This window comes from Felis catus, chromosome D3 (assembly GCF_018350175.1).
Source record: "Felis catus isolate Fca126 chromosome D3, F.catus_Fca126_mat1.0, whole genome shotgun sequence".
Classification (NCBI taxonomy): domain Eukaryota; kingdom Metazoa; phylum Chordata; class Mammalia; order Carnivora; family Felidae; genus Felis; species Felis catus.
In genome coordinates, this window is record NC_058379.1 from 56,981,938 (window position 1) to 57,004,457 (window position 22,520).

Here is a 22,520-nt window from a genome sequence, read left to right on the forward strand (position 1 = left end):
AGGAGGCAAAAAAAAAAAAATATCATCAAGAACAACAATTTGTTCTCATTATTTGCAGATGATTGTCATTTACTCGTTCATTAATTCACCAAATATACATTAAGAGCCTCCTCCACATCCACTCCATTAAGGACTCAGAATGCCAAACTTCCTGTCCCCACATAGCTGACATGAGGAGGAGGAGTGGAGAGACCTCGAAACAAAACAAACAATGCGCCTTGAAGAAAATCATGCAGCTAATGAAATAACAGAGGGGAGGGAGCCATTCTGTATCAGGTCAGCCTACCAGAGGAAGGGCTATTTGACCACAGCCTGAAAGGTACAGAAGAGTAAGCTGTGGGGCAATTGGTCTGTTTTCCAGGTCAGGGAGCAGCGAGGGCAAGGCTCTGGCATAGGGACAAGGTTAGAAAGCTGGAAGATTAGACAGAAATGTACTCAAGCAATAGCTAGGAGAAGGGAAAGGGCTCAAGACAGGGCCAAGTAGCAGGCAACCAGAGGACTAATTGTTGTAGGCAGCATAATGGCCCCCAAAGATGGCCATGTCCTAAACCTCGGAATTTGTGATTATGTTAGGTTACTTGGCAAAGGAGAATCAAGTTTGCAGATGGAAATAAGGTTGCTAATCAACTGACTTGGAGATGGGGAAATTATCCTGGATTATCTGAGTGGTCCCAGTGCAATCACAAGTGTCCCTAAATGTTAAAAAGGGAGGCAGAAGAGTCAGTGCCAGAGTCATGTGTGATATAACAAAGACTCAACTGGCCATTGCTGACTTTGAAGATGGAAGGGGGCCATGAGCCAAGGAATGCAAGAAGTCCCTAGAAGTTAGACAGTGTGAAAACACGGATTATTTCCTAAAATCTCCAGGAAGGAACATAGCCCTACTTCAATTACCTTAAATTTTTTTTTTTTATTATCTTGATTTTAGGCCAATGAAACTCATCTTGGACTTCTGATCTCCAGCATTGTATGATAATATACTTGTGTTTTTAAGCTACTAGTTTGTGTTCATTTGTAACAGCAATAATAAGAAACTAATGCAGTGGTGGATTGCATTGATTTATTTTCAAATAATGAAATACCATTGCATCCCTGGAATAAACCCATTTGGTGTATAATTCTTTTATAGTGCACCTATATTTATGAGGGATTCTTTTTTTGTGCTATCACTGTGCAGTCCGATAGGTTAATTCTGAAGTGTTCCCTAGAAGAGATTTATACAATTTAGAAGTCTTCGGATGTTTAGAATTCTCCAGCTAAGCCATTTGACCTGGAAATTTCTTTTACAGGATTTTAAACTGCAGCTTCAGTATCTCGAAGGTTATAGGGCTAAATTATTTTAGATTAGATGAATTTGATAGTTGGTACTTTTCAAGGAATTGGTTCACTTCATCTAAGATGTTGAATTATTGTGCATTGAGTCGTGTGTAGGACTCCTTTATTATCCTTGTGCAGGGTCTGTCGTGATATCCCCCGTTTCACTCCTGATACCGATCATTTCTCTTCTCCATTTTAAAAATTTGTCAGTCCTGCTAGAAGTTTGTCAATATTATTGATCTTTTCAAAGAATCTCTTTTGGTTTCGTTGATTATTTTCTATTATTTTTCTGCTTTGAATTCCTTAGATTTCTGCCCTGATTTTGATTATTTCCTTTATTCTGCTTGCTTTCTGCTTATTTTGGTCCAGTTTTTCAAGATGGGAGCTTGTGCTTTTGGTTTAAAACATTGTTTCTTTGTTATGAAAGTATTTAGTGCTATAAATCTCCCTCTAAGCACTTCCTCAGCTGTGTCTCACATTTTGATATGTTGTATTTTCACGGTCATTCAGTCAGTTAACATTCATGTTCATCTTTTTAATTGCCCTTGAGACTTCCTCTTTGACATGTGTATTATTTAGAAGAGTGTTGTTCAGTTTCCAAGTGTTTAGAAATTGTCCTCTTTTTTTCTATTTATTTCTAATTTGAATTAATTATAGTTAAAGAACACAATCTGTATTATTTACATTTTTAAAAATTTGTTGAGATTTACTTCATGACATTTGGTAAATGTTCCATGGGCACTTGAAAAAAAATGTGTAATCTGCTCTTATTGAGTAGAATGTTTTGTAAATTCAATTAGATTCCATTGGTTGAGAATTAGGATGATGAATTCTATATCCTTGTTAATTTTCTAATTGTTCTATCAGTGTTGAGAAAGGGATGTTGAAGTTTCCAAATTTATTTGTGGATCTATTTCTCCTTTCAGTTCTATCAGTCTTTCCTTCAGATTTCGCAGTGCTGGTGTTTAGAGCATGCATACACATGTAAGATTGCTATATCTTCTTAAGGGATTGACCTTTTTATCATTAGTAATGTTCCTTTCCATCTCTTTTCATTTTCTTTGCCCTGAAGTCTTCTTTGTCTGAGAATATAACCACACCTGCTTTGGCTTTTGCATATGTCTTTCCCCATCTTTTAATTTTCAACCTACCTAAATTGTCATATTAGAAGTGAGTTTCTTATAGATAGTGTACAGTTGAGACATTTTAAAATTCAGCTTGCCAATCTTTTAATTGGTATATTTAGACCACTTACATTTAATGTGATTATTGATGTGAGGATCAAGTCTACCACTTTTTTAAATGTTTGTTTTGCTTTTAACTTCTTAGTTCTCAATTTCTTACTTTCCTGCGGGTATTATTTATTATTTTATTGCTTTAGGATAAGACTTTAGAGCAATTTTAGGTTCACAAAACATATATATAAAGTACAGAGATTCCCCATATACTTTCCACACCCACACATGCATAGCCTCCCCCATTATTAACATCATTCACCAAAGTGGTACATTTGTTACCAAGGATCCAAGGATGACACTACATTGCCAAATTATAATCACTCAATGTCCATAGGCTACCTTAGGGTTCACTCTTGGTCTTGTACATTCTATCAGCTTGGAGATATGTATAATGACATATATCCATCATAATATCATACAGAGTATTTTTATTGTCCTAAAAATCCTCTGTGCTCTGCCTATTTATCCCACCTCTAACTCCTGGCAACTACTAATCTTTTTATTATCTCTATAGTTTTTATTTTCCAGAAAGTCATATAGTTGAAATCAGGTCATATGTAGGTTTTTCAAATTGGCTTTTTTTCCCACTTAGTAATATACGTTTAAGGTTACCCCATGTCTTTTCGTAGCTTGATAATGCATTTCTTTTTAGTGCTAAATAATATTCCATTGTCTGTGTGTACCACAGTTTATGTATCCATTCAAATGGACATCTTAGGAAAAAAAAACAATAAATGGATGTCTTAGTTGCTTAGTTGCTTCTAAGTCTAGGTGTTACAAATAAGTCATCTATAAACTTTCATGTGTGGGCTTTTGTGTGGACGTAAGTTTTCTACATTTTTGGGTGAACACCAAGGAGTACAATTACTGTATTCTGTGTAAAAGGAGGTTTAATTTTGTAAGAAATTGCCAACTGTCTTCCAAAGTAAGGATACCATTTTGCATCCCCACCAGCAATATATGAGAGCTCCTGTTGTTCCAAATTCTTGTCAGCATTTGGTGTTGCTGGTGTTCCAAATTTTGGCCATTCTAATAGGTATGTAGTGGTATCTCATTTTAACTTGCATTTCCATGATGACATATGATGTGCAACATGTTTTCATATGCTTATTTGCCATCTGTTTATCTTCTTTGGTGAGGTGTCAAAGTCTTTGGTCCATTTTTTTAATTGGTTGTTTTTTATTGTTGAGTTTTAAGAGTTCTTTGTATATTTTGGGTAACAGTCCTTCATCAGGTATGTCTTTTGCAAATATTTTCTCCCAGTCTGGTCTTGTCCTCTCATTCTCTCAATAGTCTTTTACAAAGCAGAAGCTTTTTAACTTTAATAAAGTTCAGCATATCAGTTATTTCTTTCATGGATTGAGCCTTTGTTTTTATTCTATTCATTTATTTATTTACTTATTTATGTGAGAGGAAGAAAGAGAGATTGAGTAGGGGAGAGTGAGAGAAAGAATTTTAAGCAGGCTCCACTCTCAGCACAGAGCCCAATGCAGAGCTCTATCCCATGAACCCAGGATCATGACCTGAGCTGAAATCAAGAGTCGGACATCAACTGACTGAGCCAGCCAGGTGCCCCAAAGCCTTTGTTGTTCTATCTAAAAAAGCAGCACTATACCCAAGGTCATTTGGTGTTCTCTTATGTAGTTGTCTAGGATTTACAGTTTTGCATTTTACATTTAGATCTATCATCCACTTTGAGTTAATTTTTGTGAGGGGGTATAAGGCTCTTTTTTTTTTTTTTTTTTTTTTTTGATATGGAGAGGTGTTGTTCCAGCACCATTTGTTAAAGAGACTATCTTTGCACCACTGTATTGCCTTTGCTCCTTTGTCAAGACTATATTTGTGGGGGTCTTTTGGGGACCTTTTGATTCTGTTCTATTGATCTACAGATGTCTATCTTTTCACCAATACCACACTGACTTTATTTCTGTAGTTTTATCAAGTCTTCAAGTCAGATACCATCAGTCTTCCAATATTGTCTTTCTTCAATACTGTGTTGACTATTTTTGGTCCTTTGCCTCTCCATACAAACTTTAGAGTCAGTCTATTGAGATCTATAAAGTAGCTTGCTAATTTACCCTAAGGATATGCCCTGTTAAGAAGAACAGAGTGCTCTGGCATATTTCAAAATTGTTCCTTTTCCCTACCCCATGCCTGATGCCCTGTGGTGGTGTTTTTTCCTTGATATTTAATTGTGAGAATCTGGTCAAGCTCCTGGAGGTAAATCTCACTATCTTGTGGAGGCTCTCCTATAACTGGGCCCCCCTTTGAGTTTTTCTCTCAGACTTGTCCACACTGAGCCTCTAGCAATTACAGCTCAGATTTTTTGAGGTGGCACCTGGCACTGGTTTCTAATCATGAGTCTCTGCTCCTCTGGTGAGCTGCGACTCTATTTGCCTGTTTGACTCTCCAATCTCAGGGCAGTAGTTTGCTCTATGTCCTCCCCTTTCTCATGGCTCCAAGAAGAGTTGTAGGTTTTTTAGTCTGTTCGGCTTTTTACTTGTTGTTAGAATGGAGTAGTGACTTCCAAACTCCATACATGTGGAACTGGAAATCAGAAGTCCTTCCTATAGATTTTAGACTTCCATTTGGATTTTCCTTATAGTTTTTATTTTCTTTTACTTTTTTTTTTAAAGCTTATTTATTTATTTTGAGAGAGAGAACATGAGCAAGGGAGGGAGAGAATCCCAAGCAGGCTCCAAGCTGTCAGCACACAGCCTGACACGGGGCTCGATCTCACTAACTGTGAGATCATGACCTGAGCTCATATCAAGAGTGGGACACTGGGGTGCCCGGGTGGCTCAGTTGGTTGGGTGTCTGACTCTTGATTTCGGCTCAGGTCATGATCTCATGGTTCGTGAGCTGGAACCCTGCATCAGGCTCTGCACTGGCAGCATGGAGCCTGTTTGGGATTCTCTCTCCTCCTCTCTCTCTGCCCCTCCCCCACTCATGTTGTCTCTGTCTCTCAAAACAGACAATACACACGTGTCCTCAATATACTCATGAGATTTTTGTATCAGAAGTAGTTGTCATATTACAGTCGACCCTTGAACAATGCAACCTCTTGTGGGGTGCCAACCCCTTGTACAGTTGAAAAGTCTGCATAAAACTTTTGACTCCCCCAAAACTGAACTGCTAATAGCCTACTGCTGACTGGAAGCCTTACTAATAACCAGGAGCTTTACTGATAACATCAAGAGTCAATTAACACATATTTTGTATGTTACATGTATTCCTATAATAAAGCATACTAGAGAAAAGAAAATATTGAGAAAATCACATGGAAGAGAAAATAGATTTACAGTACTGTATGTATACTTATGAAAAGAAATGATGTTTAGGGAGCCAGGACAGGAGCTGCGGGCCTGGTGCAGGGATGGGGATGTTCAGCAGCCTGGTGGCCACAGCTTAGGAGCAGCAGCAGCTGCCAGGCAGGACTTCGGAGGGCAAGAGCAGCCTGCAAGTACCGTACAGCTGCCCCATTTGCCTGGCCATCAGCAGCTGTGACCACATGTGAGCATGCCAGCCTCCAGGGGGTGACAGGGCAGGGCCCCACCAGGGGGGAGACCCACCACCAAGAGTCTATTCCTGGCCAGGAGGGTCCCAGGCCCTCCAGCTATCCCTGCACAGCCCCAAAGCTGGGGGCAGAGGACCGGGAGCCTGGGTGCTGGGGCCACCAGCTGTCCTTGCTCTCTGGATATGTTCCTATACTCTAGCCCCAACTTCTGCCTGCCAGCCCTGCTCGGATACTCAGAGGGCAGCAGGTAAGACTTTTGTGCTTGTTGCCTTAGATTCATTCTTGTGGAGACTGGGCTGGGCAGTTGTAAATCAATGCCATGTGGCTTTTACTGTCAACTCAAGAAAAATAAAAAAGGTAATAGTCCACCTGTAAATGGACCCACGCAGTTCAATCCCATCTAGTACCTGTATTTACCTTACTTACATGCTTCTCCTGTGTCCCTGAAATGATGCAATGAAAGCTAGGTCAAATGCAAAGACACAGTCTATATTTTAAGCGATGAACACAGAACTTAGGGCATTTATGTACAAGAGAAAGAGGCCTCCTTCTCCCTTTTTCAGAGAGTCTCCTTGGAAATGTCTTACTCTAACCCTTTGAAATAAAACCTCCAGGATCCAAATAAAGCTCAACGGTCAGCTTTTAAAATGTACAAATGTCTGTGTGTCCTTGGTTTCATTCCTTTTGAAATTTCAAAAGCCGTTACCTAGGAAGATAATGTTGTAACCTAGGTGTCCATCCTAGAACATAATTTTTTTTTTTTTCTCTTGGAGAGATAAGAAAAGGCTACTGGACGGGAATAGTTAGCTCTGCCATCAGGGAAACAAATGATTGCAGATCTAATCCTAATGATATGTGCAAAGTAACATGTTTTGGGAGGTGGGGAGTGAAAAAAAAATCCTCTGTTGAATATTAATTTCTAATCTCTGGAGTCTGAGGCTCTGATAGGAACACTGAGAAATCAAGGGGAGACTTATTTTCCCTTATTTCCCTTATTTCTCTTTCCTGCCTTTTACCCTTCCCCATTTACATTACAATTGTCTTAGCTGGTCCACAACGAGGACCACATCAGAAAATGCAGTAATTTTTGTTTCAACCAAACATAATTTAGAAAAGCCAAGGGAAAAAAAAAAGAAAATCTATTATATATTTACTCCTTTTCTGTCCTTCTTGCTGAGGTTCTAAGATTCTTTCGTGTTTTGGTAATGGCTCACCTACATCCAATTCACGCATTTCAAGTGTACGACTCATTATTTTTCACATATTCGCAGAGGTGTGCCACCATCACAGTCATCAGTTTTAGAACATTTTCATCACCCCAAAAAGAAACCCCATACTCTTTAGCTCTCACCCTCCACGTCGTGGGCAACCACAAAACTACTTTCTCTCTGGGCAGATTTGCCTATTTTGGAGATTTCATATAAATGGAATCTTGAAATATATAATGTTTTCTGACTGGCTTCTTTCGCTTAGCATAATATTTTCTAGGTTCATCCCTGTTGTAGCGCGTGTCCGTACTTCATTCCTTTATATTCCCAGGCAATATTAATAATATTCCATCGGGTGGATATACCATATTCGATTTACCTATTCATCAGTTAATGGACATTTGGGTTGTTTCCACTTTTCGGCTATTACGATCAACGCTGCCAGCAACATTTACGTACAAATTTCTGTGGGAAGTAGGCTTTCATTTTTCTTGGGGACAGGACTACGTGTGAAACTGCTGGCTCACACGGTAACTCGAGGTTTAAATCTTTAAGGACGTGCCTAAAGGTCTTCCAAAGCAGCAGTACCATTCTACATTCCCACCAGCAACTATGAGGGCTCCCATTTCTGCACATCCTCACCAACACCTGTTATTGTCCGTCTTTTCCATAATAACCATCCTAGTGAGTGTGGAGTAGATCTCATTGTGGCTTGGCTTTGCATTTTTCTGGTGACCAATGGTGCGCGCGTTCTTTAGCTATGGTTATTGGTCATTGTTTTATCTTCTTTGGCGAAATATCTATGCAGATACTCTGCCCATTCTTAACTTTTTTTCCCCCAACTGATTGACTTGGTAGAGTTCTTTATTATAGATGCGAGACCCTTATCATATACGTGATTTGAGAAACCCTTCTCCATTATGTGGGCTATCTTTTCACTTTATGGCATTTTTTGAAGTACAAATGTTTAAAATTTTTACGAGATCCAAATTATCCATTTTTTCTTTGGTTCTTGTGCTTAGGGTGTTCTATTTAAGGAAGCACTGCCAAATCCAAGGTCACAAAGATGTGCTCCCATGTTTTCTTCTAAGAGTTTTATAGTTTCAGCTGTCACATTTAGGTCTTCTATCTTTCTTAATGTGTGTGTATAATATGTTAGGGGTTAAGATTCCTTCTTTTATCATTTCCTTTGTGAAGAATTTCCTTTAGCCATTCTTCCAAAATAGCTCTACTGGCAATGACTGTTTTAGTTTTACTTTTTTTTTTTAAGTTTATATGTAGTTTAAGTATATAGAGAGAGAACAAGAACCAGCAGGGGAGGGGCAGAGAGAGATGGGGACGGAGGATCCAAAGCAGGCTCTGTGCTGACAGCAGAGTGCCCAATGCGGGGCTCGAACTCACTGTGAGATCATGAACTGAGCCAAAAACGGACCCTTAACCAACTGAGCCACCCAGGTGCCTCTGTTTTAGTTTTTCTTCATTTGAGAAGGTCTTGATTTGCCCTCCATTCCTCAAGGACGTTTTCATGGAATATAAAATTGTGCATTGACAGACCTTTTCTTTCAGCTCTTGAAAAATGTTGTGCCACTTCCTCTGGCTTTTATAATTTCTGATGAGGAATCTACCATAATTTGGATTATTTTTCCTTTACAGGTAAGATGTCATTTTTCTTATTGCTAAGATATTTTTTGTCTTTCCTTTGCAGAATTTTTATTCTGTATCTCAGTGTGGCTTTCTTGGGCTGATCCTGTTGGGGATTTGTTCAGCTTCTTGAGTCTGTTGGCTTGTAACTTTTGTCAAATTTGGGACATTTTCAGCCATTATTTTTTTGAACACTTTCTCAGCCGCACACTTTTCTTCTCATCTCCTTCTGAGGCTTCAGTAATACAAATATTAAATCCCACCACTCCCTGTGGCTCTGTTGTTTTTTTTTTAAACTGTTTCTTCTCTATAGCTCAGATTGGGTAATTTTCTATTTTTTTATTGCTTATATGGTTTTTACTTTTTTATATGGATATATAATTTATGATGATCTAGGTTTTATATTTAAGGTTATATAACTTATATGTATATTATAGTAATTATTATTGTTATTTGCCTATAAACCTCAGGACCCCCTCCATCCCACTCAAATAATAAATGTGAGCATTAGACACCCACTGCCCATTCAGGCCACTTGTATCACCTCTAAAAAGCTTCACCCTCCCACCTGCTCCCACCTGCCCTCACCCTCCCACCTGCTCCCACACCTGCTCAAACTCGGAAACCACGCCAAAGCAATTTTGCCACAACCATGTTAACGAGATGACCCCTTAACCTGGCATCTCAGAGCAAGAAGCTATGTACAGGACAGCACCAAGGGACAACTGGTCAACCAGACATTTTGACACCTCTATCCAAACCCTTCAGAACGGAGTGTGGTTCATGCCACCTACCAAGCAAGCAAAAATCTTCAAAACTGCTCCTGACCCAACAGAGTCACATGGGACTGCAGCTGTCCCGGGGACCCAGCAAGGACTGAGGGACAGGTTCTGTACCAACAGAAGTGCAAGGGTAGTAACATCCAAAGCCCCACTTGAGGAGAGAATCTCACCTGTGGGTCCTGGGGGTCTCTTTCGCCTTCCAGGATGCCCAGGGCCCCCGGAGGCCAAAGCCCCAGGATACCAGCACAAGCTCCAGGGTCTCCAGGGGCTCCAGGGGCTCCAGGGGCTCCAGGCGTACATCGGCAAGGTCAAAGGCAGGAGCAAACTGAACGCGCAGAGGAACCAAAGGCGAGTCCACTTGATAATATCCGGTGCTGCCAGATTTGGCCACCTCCCACCAGCCAACCGTAGCCAATCTCCTCCTTCTCTACAGAACAAGCTGGTTCCCGAGGGAAAAAAACAGCCCTTAACTCCCAGAACCCAATCCATACTAATGAATACACCAGTAACAGCTGGTCCTCAGATGCCTTGGGATATCTGTCCCGAGCACTGCTATCCAGAAAGAGCTAGGGCTTAGTCACTGTAGTGCACTTTACGAAGGTTTTAGAAAAAAAGCATGACCTGGGCTGAAGTCTGACGCTCAACTGACTGAGCCACCCAGGCACCCTGTAATATTTTAGCTTTAAAGTTTCTATTTGGGTCTTCTTTAAGTCTTCGATGTCTTTGGTGGGACTTCCTATTTATTTGCTGAGAATTTTTAGATTGTTCGTTTGTTTCAAGCATGTTCATAATTGCCATTGTAGTAACAGCTGCTCTAACGTGCTCGTCAGATCCTTCCAAAATCTGCGTTGTGGAAGGGCTGCTATCTGTTATCTTTTCTCATTCAAGGTATGAGTGGCTTTCATTTCAGCCATTTTGGGTTATGAGCCTCTGGATCTTAATTAAATTTTCTGCTTCACACGCGGCCTCTGTCCGTGTGCGAGGGGTGGGGAGAGGAGGCGAGCGCCATCTGCTGCCGACAGAGAAGGATAGAAGTTTCCTCCTTCTGCCTCCCTTGACGCGGGGGGAGGGGAAAAGGGCACAGGTGTGGGCTGGGTGGAAGTGTAGGCTCCCCACTAGGGTTTCCTTAACCTGGGGGTTGGGGCCCCTTGTTACAGTGGGGCAAGGATAGAAATCTGGACTCTAGACTCCCCATTTGGACACACGGGCTGGTGGCAGCCAGTTTTCCTGTGGTGTTTGCCTGGAGTAGAAGAGGTTGTTGTTGTTGTTTGAGAGAGAGAGAGAGAAAACAGAGAAAGCATGAGCAGGGGAGGGGCGGAGAGCGAGGGGGACAGAGGATACGAAGCGGGCTCTGCACTGACAGCAGCGAGCACCATGCAGGCCTCGAACTCCCACCACCAGAGCCAAAGTCAAACGCTTAACCGATCCAGGTGCCCCAACAGTTGTTTGTTTTCTGTTTTGCAGGCTGCCTCTTTCCTGGTCCTTCAGCTGGAGGGAGCAGCCTTTCCTTGAGGCTTTTTTTGGTCCGCGCCCGCTGGCCTATGTGCGACTCCGGGTTTTAGGCTTCTCTCACACCCGTTCTAGAGGCGTAGAAAGCAAAAACAGTAACAAAAAGAAAAGGCAGAATTCAACGTCATCCCCCTCCTGAGATCCTGAGTCTCTAGCTGCCCTGCCTTCTCTCCCCCTTTTAGTGGTTTCTCATTTGAGTTTTATGTTTAATGCCCGATGTTCTTAGGGTGCACTTAGCAGGCCACATGGGGAGACGAGTGTTTATTCTGTTTCATCTGGAACCAGAAACCCCATTTTCCGTTAACATTTTTAAACGTTTTGCTGCTCCTGAAGGTGGGACGTGTGAACACATAATACCGAGCCTCCTTCTACGAACCACAACAGCACACTATTGCTGTGCTTGGTTTACAAAGGGGCTTTACCGTTACCCTCTGTAGCGGTTTTCTAAGGCTGCTGTGACAGATTACCAAAACCTTGGTGGTTTAAAACAACACAGATGTGGGGCTCCTGGGTGGCTCAGTCGGTTGGGCGGCCGACTTTGGCTCAGGTCACGATCTCGCGGTCCGTGAGTTCGAGCCCCGCGTCGGGCTCTGTGCTGACAGCTCAGAGCCTGGAGCCTGTTTCAGATTCTGTGTCTCCCTCTCTCTGACCCTCCCCCATTCATGCTCTGTCTCTCCATGTCTCAAAAATAAATAAAACGTTAAAAAAAATTTAAAAAAAAAACAACACAGATGTATTATCCTGCAGTTCCATCAGCTGGAAGTCTGACATGCGCTAAAATTAGTGTGTTCCTTTCTGTAGTATTTAGGAGAGAATCTGTCCCCGGCCTTTCTCCACCTTCCAGAGGCAGCCCACATTCCCTGGCTCACGGCCTCCTTCCTCTGTCTTCAAAGCCATAGCAGGTCAATTTCTCATAGTTGATGATTCTGACTCCTCTTCTGTCTCCCTTTTACTTAAGGATTCTTGTGACTGTAGTGGGTCCACCTGGATAATACAGGGTAAGCTACCTATGTGAATGTCAGCTGATTAGCAACCCTAATTCCGTCCGAAACAATCTTAATTCCGATTTACCACGAAACCTAACATACTCACGGGTTCCTGGGATTAGCATAGGGACATCATGGAGAGCCATGATTCTGCCTCCCCCACCATCTGACTTCATGCAGGCGACGAGCACCCTGACCCCAGGGCTGCCACTTCTAGTGAGAATTACAAGGAGTCCCCACCAGAACTCTGGAAAGCCAGCACCACTACTGTTGTAACCCTTTACAGAGAGAAAAATTGAGGTCCCAGAAGATTAGGTATTTTGTCCTGGGTCACAAGACTCTTGCTTATGGGGTGTCTCAGAGCAGGATCAAGACTGCAAGGTCAGATGTCAAAAGCAGGTCAGATGTCAAAAGAGGAGCCCCCCTGTGTGTCGACAGCCTCTTCTGTGCCAGAAAAAGCCCATTTTTAGAGCCAGACAGGGCTAGATTCAAACGTGGCCATGAAAAATCAAAAAGACCCCTGCCTTCTGGAACCTGTGGGGATAGTCTAGCCATGCCTAAGACAGCTCACAGCTAGGGTCACAGTCTCAGGTCTCCCTGTCCTCTGCATCCCAGAAAGAGGGTGGTCATGGTGGGGGATGGTAGTAGGATGGGGTGCCGCAGCGACCCCTCCCCGCCTCTCCCAGGGTCCCGGGTCCTAGAGACTAGCCCAGGATGTGATGTGCCCCTTGCTCGAGGCAGGGCTGCATGCAGGCTGGCTCTGTGCTCAGTAAGAGAAAGGGCACCCAGGGGAGGCAACTCTAACTCAGCCACCCTTCCGGGGCCACATGCCCACCTCAGATCACGCCAGCTTTTAGGGGCCCAAGTGGTAACTGCACATGGATGAAAGCCCACAGCCCGGGACAACTTGTGTAGCAGGCACCAGCCAGGCACCTTGGCTCCATGATCCCTCTTCCCTTCATCTGGGCTCCCCTCTGCTGGTCTCTGCAAAGCAGAGTCTCCATGGGGGTCCGGGAGGTACCCGGTGGGTCCCAGGGGCTTAGACACCCCAGGAGAACCTCCCCTTGCAATGGAGCCCTTGTCACGCCCCCCCCCCCAGAGTTGTCTTTGGAGGAAGCCTAATGCAGGCTTCCCAAAGTGTGCCCCATGGACGTGTTAGAAATCACGTGCTCAGGCCCTACCCCAGACCTGATGGAACACAAACTCTGCGGTTGACTCTGGTGGACCACTTCCAGCAAAAAATAAACCTATGACGTTGATAGATATAAAATGAGCATGTGTTAAACATTGTATTTAACTCATCATTAATGAAGAAACCTGGAGGATGTTACAATCAATTCAAAAGAGAATCCAAAGAACAGACACATTTGTATACGTCAGGAATATCAGGGGCGCCTGGATGGCTGGGTCAGTTAAGGCATCCGACTTCAGCTCAGGTCATGATCTCGTGGTCTGTGGGTTCGAGCCCCACGTTGGGCTCTGTGCTGACAGCTCAGAGCCTGGAGCCTGCTTTGGATTCTGTGTCTCCCTCTCTCTGCCTCTCCCCCACTCGACTCTGTCTCTCTCTCTCAAAAGTAAATAAACATTAAAAAAATGTTTTAAATACATCAGGAATATTAAATGAACTTGGATCCAAAACTGGCTTTTCCACAGGGGAGAAGGATTGTCTTTACAGCAGAGAGAATTCATTTGCGTGGCTGTGGACAAAAATTATTTTGCACTATCAGTCATGCACAACTTATAATTATGTTTTCAATTTATTTAGTTATTTACTTACTTATTTATTATTTGTTTATTTTGAGAGAGAGCAAGAGAACAAGTGGGTGAAGTGCAGGGAGAATGGGAAGGAGCGAATCCCAAGCAGGCTTATGCTGTCAGCAGAGGACCTGATGTAGGGCTCCATCTTATGAACCGCAAGATCATGACCTGAGCCGAAATCAACAGTCAGATGCTTAACTGACTCAGCCACCCAGGCACTTCTACAATTTATAACTATAAAACAGCACTTTGGGGGCGCCTGGGTGGCGCAGTCGGTTAAGCGTCCGACTTCAGCCAGGTCACGATCTCGCGGTCCGTGAGTTCGAGCCCCGCGTCAGGCTCTGGGCTGATGGCTCAGAGCCTGGAGCCTGTTTCCGATTCTGTGTCTCCCTCTCTCTCTGCCCCTCCCCCGTTCATGCTCTGTCTCTCTCTGTCCCAAAAATAAATAAACGTTGAAAAAAAAATTAAAAAAAAAACAGCACTTTGGCAATAAAAGACCAGAATCAGATAACCCCAAGGGTGTGATCTAAACAATTCATAATTTCCATTAAAACATATGTTTCCCCCTACATTTGAGAACCCCCAGCTGAAAGGACCCAAAAGAATTTGGTCACACCACAGCCTGGCCTGCGGGGGACATCTCAGGGAGGCCCAGGGCTCCTAGTTAACCCTGGACACCCCAGCTCCATCACTCTTCCCGAGGACTGGAAGAGGTCCAGGCAGCCCCTGCCGCCGACACCCCCCCTCCCCCCTGGAGTACTGCATGTTGCTTGTTACTTTGACAAAAACCTTGGATTTCTGTGCTTGGATTATTTTGGCTCATAGTAACCCACCTATGAATGTTTCTGAACCCACTGGGAATACACGATTTATGTGATGGGAGTCTGAAATAATTTGCCTCTAAAAGGAATGAATTTGCCAGGGAATACCAGCTTTCATTACGGACAGATATTGCCAGACATTGGATTCTAGTCACTTCTTTAGAGCTAATACCTACTGAAATGACTAGAATGGCTTCTAAAATGTCAAGAAGTGACGGTTTTACGGGTCTGCACCTATTTTTAGCAGCAGAAAGCGAGGCACCTGGGCTGCCGAAGGAGGAGCTGTGCAGCCCACAGGAGCCGCAGCCACCTGTGACCTCTGCCCCCAAGTTCCAGCCCACGGTGTGATATTGTGTTCGCCTTTTCTCAGTCTGACCTGACGCCCCTCGGCACTGACTGAGGTGGGCAGGTGCTGGGGAATGAGGGCCCGGGTACGGTCCGTGTGCAGAAATGGTCATCTGTGAGCCCGAGGAGGGCAAGCAGATGGGACAGGTCATTCCAGGATCAAATAATGTACCCCCAAGAGCAGCGAGAACTTCTCAGAGCAGAAAGCGTGTCCAAAAAGCAACCACGAAGTGTCTGCTACACAGTCATTCCTCAAGAACTGTGTTTAGGGGCACCTGGGTGGCTCAGTTGGTTAAGAATCCGACTCTTGATTTTGGTTCAGGTCATGATCTCACCGTTTGTGAGATCAAGCCCCACCTCGGAGTCTGCTTGGGAGTCTCTCTCTCTCTCCCCCTCTCTCTCTGCCCCTCCCCAGCTTGAGAGTGTGCATGTGTTCTCTCTCTCTCTCCTTCTCTCGCTCTCAAAATAAAGAAATAAACATTAGGGGCGCCTGGGTGGCGCAGTCGGTTAAGCGTCCGACTTCAGCCAGGTCACGATCTCGCGGTCCGTGAGTTCGAGCCCCGCGTCAGGCTCTGGGCTGATGGCTCGGAGCCTGGAGCCTGTTTCCGATTCTGTGTCTCCCTCTCTCTCTCTGCCCCTCCCCCGTTCATGCTCTGTCTCTCTCTGTCCCAAAAATAAAGAAAAAAAAAAAAAAGAAATAAACATTAAAAAAAGAGAAATATGTTTAATCAATCCTGATGGCATTTTCTATGCTTTTTTTTTAATGTTTGTTTATTTTTGAGAGAGAGAGACAGAGACAGAGACAGAGACAGAGAGAGACAAAGAGAGACAGAGTGTGAGCAGGAGAGGGGCAGAGAGAGAGAGAGGGAGACACAGAACTTGAAGTGGGCTCCAGGCTCCACACTATGAGCACAGAGCCCAACACGGGGCTCCGACTCACGAACCTCCAGGTCATGACCTGAGCCGAAGTTGGACACTTAACCTTAACCGACTGAGCTACCCCGGCGCCCCACTATTCTCTGCTTTAATGAAAGTTGGACTCCCCACCTCCCTAGGGGAGGAGGTTTCATCTGGGCTTAAAAATGAGTAGCTGATCCAGGCTGGAGGTCTGGATGGATCAGGCCCCGTGCAACCTGTGCACAGGCCCCCTGGGAGCATGCACTTAGGGCCAGAGGAGTCAGATCTGGAGCGCAGAGGAGGATGGGCAGAAAAGACGGTGCCCCTGGAAAAGCCAAGAAAGTGAAGGCAAGGAGGCACAACCCTTCAAGCATTCATTTGTTTAGGAAGCATACACTGAGCGCCTACTACGTGCTAGGCTAAAATGAAAACCGTTTATCCGGGAGTTTCCCAGTCGGGGTTGTCTGCAATTTTAAAAGGTGTTCTGTGGGAAATGGATACTGATCACACAGCTGTGTGAAGCTCTGGGTTAGACAAATTCAGACAAATCTCTCTCGTTTCCCTGTGTTCTCACCGGAGGTGACTCTGCCAGGGATGTAAGAGGAAAGTGGCAGAGCCTGTGAGCAGAGCCCTCTGCGGGAAATAGTGATGGACGCAATGGGCAAGCTTGTCCCGGCCAGCCTCCTCCTCGGAAAACAAGGACTCTGAGCCTCCAGGGAGGTTGAGAGGCAGGAGGCCGTTTGGAGAGCAGAAAATCGAGGATGATGAAGGAGCTGGCCAAAGCAGCCTCCCCATCCAGGTCCCTCTTCTTCGAGGTGCTCCCTGAGGAGCACAGGGGATTTCCAAGCAGACAGGCTGGCCCCGTCACTTCCCCAAGTCAGTGGCCCCAGAGTGAGTCTCAAGGCTCACTCTGGCGTAGGAGGCCACAGTGTTGGAAAGAATGACATAGAGCCTCAGCTCTGGGCCTCTTCCTCCCGCCAGCCCTGATGGTCCTCTGGAGCTTGCTAGGAGAGCACCGGGCAGCCTGGCTCACTACAGCCTGCACGAGAGTGGCAAACACCAGCAGGTCCCATGTTGGGACTCCCTGATCCTTAGGGTCTCCAAAGGATGTGGGCAATGTCTACTTCCACTTTTGAGTCCAGCTCTGACCGTCAGGCCCTGGTTCCAGCCTGGTTGTGACCTCCTTTCTGCCGCTTGCCCCTTGTCTCCACTTTGCACACACCCTCTGACAGGTAGACCCACCTCCTGGCCGGCAGCCAGTTACCACTGGGCCCCAGCACTTGTGGAGACAACGAGCAAAGAACAGCAGGCAAGGGCCACACCTCGTCCTTAGGAACGTTGGAGCCCAACGCCATGGTGGGCACAGAGCACATTCTCCCTGCAAGTCTGCTGACTCACTGGCCGACCTTAGCAATGAGCAGACGTATGTGGATGCTGCCCTCATATTCTCATTGTCTAAAAGGGGAAACTGGTATGGATTAAACAACTGCAAACGATTAAGTTAACAAATACATCGAAGGACCAAGAGAAGAAAATACCAAATTCTGTGGAGGCCACCATCCAAGCTCAGCAGGTAGGGAGCAGTCAGACAGGCTTCCTGCGGAAAGTGAGATTTAAGCTGAGACCCGAAGAATGAGAATGAGTTGGTAAGGTGAAGAGCAGAAGAGAGAACCTTCCAGGTGGAGGGAACAGCATGAACGGGGCCCTGAAGCCCAGCTCTGGCCCGAAACCTGCATGTGGACCAGTGAAGGCGGTGGTGTGGGCCATGAAGGCCTGATCAGCAATGTGACGCCAGCTGGTTTCACCAGAGAATCCTTACCGAGAGCATCTGCATCAGTGACACAACTGTCCCACCAGCAGCAGCGATTTGTTCCCACAGTTTGCTGCCCCACAGAGGGTTCCTGTAATCTGCCAACCCAGAGTCTTCCCGCAGCAGACCAGATGGCCAGCCCGTCGGCGACAGCTCAGTCAAACAAGTGACAAGGTTCATCAAGGGGAGTCTCGACCAGGGAAATAAGGACTGTCATGAGTTCTGCTCCGAGTGATAGACCCTGGTCACTTTCTGTTCTATGGAGGTGGTGCACTGGTATATAGATGCCATCAATTTAGCTAAACTGCCAGAGAACAGGCCCAGGAATTTAGGGGAATCTTCATGAATCGAGGACCCCATTAAGTCAGCAGCTTGCTTTAGGGTCTGTGGTGGGGGCCCTGTTTCCCAAAAGACGCGTTGCTGTCACTTCCTTATATAAACTAGACATTCGGTAAGGCCAGGCCCACTGGCTCTTGAGTTTCTGTTCCTATGGAACAGAGAGCTCTGTTGGGCTCTTCTCACCTTGCTAGTCATTGAGTCTGAGTTGACCAACCCCAAAATGGGGATGTCAGGTCAAAGTGTTACAAGGCACCTAGGGGTCAAGCATGCGGTTTCAACAAGAGCTTGCTCCTAACCTCCTCAAATAAAACAAGCAAACAGTATACTGGGGGGCTTGTCCACCAGGTGGCACTGTTACACTAGGAAATGCCCTTGGGTAATCGGGCAGCCATTAAACCTGATGAACACAGATTTCTCTTTCTATTGCTGGAATTCTGTATTGTTTCTGCTGGAGCACCAGGGATGGTTTAGGGAGGAAAGAGGAAAGGGGAAAGTTGCAGTCTACATGACCACTCGTATGTTTGTACATGCTGCAGTTCCGGATGGGAGAATCCCTTCTGGCACTTAGGGGAGGGAAAGTGAAGACACAGAACACATGGATTCTTACTATCCTTCAGCAGGGGGAGCCACAAGGGTACAGCGAATGGCCCACAGGGCCCCACCCACAAGGCCACTTAGGCTTTCCTTCCCTACCTTTCCTTCGCCAAAACTCCATCAATTGAATTTAGGAGTCTTTGCATGAGAACATGGATCAAGGAGTCTAACATGCATACGAGTCAGGGACTGCAAAGTCCTTAATACCAGGAGACCAGGCTATCCTCTGGCTAGGAGCTCAGGAAGCACAGGGAGTGGTGGAGGCTAGCCCAGGAAGACAGTGGAAGCAAAGCAAAGGAAACAAAGTCAGCTTCTTTTCTCCCTTCCTTTAGGGTCTATACCTGAGCATGGGCACTTCTTCCTCCCAGTTTCTGGTGCCTGTGCCCTGGGGCTTCTCCCCCTCACTGGCCACCACATTCCAACCTGCAGCTGTTGGTGCTTTGGGCACCCATGCCAAGTGCTGAGAAGTGGCCAGGTAAAAAAGTAGTCAGGGTTTACAGTTTGGGCACACACAGTAGGAGATGTAGGAGAACAGATGCTCAAGCAGGACCAGGACCGTCTTCCCCAACACTTAAGATAATGTCAAAACTAAGGGCACCTGAGTGGCTCGGTCCATTAAGCAACTGACATTGGCTCAGGTCATGATCTCATGGTTGGTGAGTTCACGCCCTGTGGGGGCTCTGTGCTGACAGCTCAGAGGCTGGAGCCTGCTTCAGATTCTGTGTCTCCCTCTCTCTCTGCCCTTCCCATGCTCACACTCTGTCTCTCTCTCTCTCAAAAATAAATAAACATTAAAAAAAATGTCAAATATATATTAGATAACTTAAAATGGAATACTAAAAACACACAAAAAAAGTTTAACCCAAAGATAGGAAAGGAGAAACAAAAATTAAAAATAGAGGGAATAAGTAGAAAAAAATAATAAAATAGGAGGTCTAGATCCAAATATATTGGTAATTACATTAAATGTAAATGAAGTAAACACACAAATAAAAAAGATTGACAGCATGGAGTTTTTAAAAAGTGATCCGGGGCGCCTGAGTGGCGCAGTCGGTTAGGCGTCCGACTTCAGCCAGGTCACGATCTCGCGGTCCGTGAGTTCGAGCCCCGTGTCGGGCTCTGGGCTGATGGCTCAGAGCCTGGAGACTGTTTCCGATTCTGTGTCTCCCTCTCTCTCTGCCCCTCCCCCGTTCATGCTCTGTCTCTCTCTGTCCCAAAAATAAATAAAAAACGTTGAAAATTAAAAAAAATTAAAAAAAATACAAAGTGATCCAAGTACATCCTGTGTAAAGAAACTCTTTAAATATTATGACATAGGTAGGATAAAAGAAAAAGTATTAAAAAAAAAAACAACTATAACATGGAAGTCCCAAACAAAACAAAGCAAGGGGCAACCACATGAATATCAAAGTAAACTTCAGAGCAAAGAAAATTACAAGTTAAAGACAGACGTTACTTAGTGATAGAAGAACCAATTCACCAAGAAGACATAACAATTCTAAATGTATGATACCCAAAAATAGCGTTTCAAAATATAAGAAGCAAAAATTGTCAGAGCAGAAAAGGAGTAGATGTATCCACCATTATACTTGGAAACTGCAACTGTCTTCTGTATGTCATATATAGAAATAAAAGACAGAAAATTAGCAAAGATAGAACAGAACAACACCACCAACTACCTTGAATTAATTGATATTTATAGAACACTCCACACAACAGCAGACTACACATTCTTTTCAAGTGCACATGGAACGTTTAACGAGACAGACCATACTGTGAGTCATAAATCAAACTTTAACAAATTTAAAAGGATTCAAATCATAGAAAATATGCTTTCTGACTACAATGGAATTAAACTATAAGTCAATAACAGGAGGATAACTGAAAATTCTCCAAACACTAGGAAAGAAATGACGTTTTTCCGAAAGAAATCTCAAAGGAAATTAGAAAATATATTAAACTGAAAGAAAATTAATATATAACATATCAAAATTTGTGGGATGTAGCTAAAGTGGGAGATGAGTTTCCTGCATTAAGTGTTTATATTACAAAACAAGGAATGTCTCAAAGCAAACACCTGTGCTTCCCTACAAGAAACTGATGGGAGGAGGGGGCAAAATAAACCCAAAGCAAGTAGGAGGAAGGAAATAATGAAGAATGGTTATTAATAAAATTGGAAAAAAAAAAAAAACAGAAAATCGATGAAACCAAAAAGTGGTTCTTTGAAAGACCAGTAAAATTGATTTTCTCTAGTCAGACTAATAAACAGAAAAGGAAAGAAGACAGAAATGACCAAATCAGGAATGGAAAAGGAAAGGCAACTACAGATCTCATAGACATTAAAACAATAACATCTCTATGCAAATGAATGTGGCAAACTACATGAAATGGACCAAACTGTCCAAACCCACAAACTATCAAAACTCACACATCATAAAACAGGTAACTCTCAATTTTAAAACATTCTTAGGACACCTGGTGGCTTAGTCGTTTAAGTGTCCAACTTCGGCTCAGATCATGATAGCGTACTTCATGAGTTAGGGCCCCGCATGGGGCTCTGTGCTGACAGCTCCGAGCCGGGAGCCTGCTTTGGATTCTGTGTCTCCCTCTCTCTGCCCCTCCCCTACTCACGCTCTCTGTCTCTCAAAAATAAATAAACATTAAAAAAATTTCTTAAACATTCTCATTGCCCCAAAAAGAAACCCTGTGTCCGTTAGCAATCACTTCCTATTGCTCCCCAAAAGGCCAGCCTAAGGCCACCATTAATTTATTTTCTGTCTCTATGGATTTGTCTGTTCTGGACATTTCATATGAATGGAATCATATAACGTGTAGTCTTTGTGATTGGTTTCTTGCTCTTACCATAATATATTCAAGGTTCATCTATGTTGTAGTGTGGGTCAGTACTTCAGTTCTTTGTATGGCCAAATAATATTCTATTATATAGATATAGCATATTTGATGGATTAGTTATAGACATTTGGGTTATTTCCACTTTTTTTGGTTATTATGAATAACATACCTACAAACATTTGTATATAAGTTTTTGTGTGGACATGTTTTCATTTCTCTTGGGCATATTAGTGAAATTGCTGGGTCATATGGTAACTGTATGTTTATATTTTTAAACATATTTGTTTATTTTTGAGGGAGAGAGCAAGGGAGGGGCAGAGACAGAGGGAGACACGGAATCCAAAGCAGGCTCCAGGTTCTGAGGGCTCAGAACAGAGCCCGCCATGGGGCTCGAACTCATGGACCTCGAGATCATGACTTGAGCTGAAGTCAGACACTCAACTGACTGAGCCACCCAGGTGCCCCACATGTTTATTTTTTTTAGGAACTTCCAGACTTTTCCAAAGCAGCTGTACCATTGGCACTCCCACCAACAGTTGTTATTTTCTGTCTTTTTAAAAATTCCAGTCATCCTAATGAATGTGAAATAGCAGCTCATGATTTATATGTGCAGTTCCCTGATGGCTAATGATGTTAAGGCCTCTTTTCAACCGTTTATTGGCCATGTGTAATCTTCTTTGGGGAACTGTCTATTCAGATCCTTTGCCTATTTTAAAATTAGGTTGTTGGGGCGCCTGGGTGGCGCAGTCGGTTAAGCGTCCGACTTCAGCCAGGTCACGATCTCGCAGTCCATGAGTTCGAGCCCCGCGTCAGGCTCTGGGCTGATGGCTCAGAGCCTGGAAGCTTGTTTCCAATTCTGTGTCTCCCTCTCTCTCTGCCCCTCCCCCGTTCATGCTCTGTCTCTC

General features: G+C 44.2%; 1 long non-coding RNA gene across 1 annotated transcript in view; it reads right to left on the reverse strand.

Annotated features, from left to right (window-relative positions):
• LOC109493411 overlaps positions 1-10,989 on the reverse strand; it is a 39,972-nt gene extending 28,983 nt beyond the window's left edge. The window contains exon 1 of the long non-coding RNA XR_002147636.3: positions 9,874-10,989. This is a non-coding gene — a long non-coding RNA (uncharacterized LOC109493411). The remainder of the gene's footprint in view (positions 1-9,873) is intronic.
• Between the last annotated feature and the right edge of the window lie 11,531 nt (positions 10,990-22,520).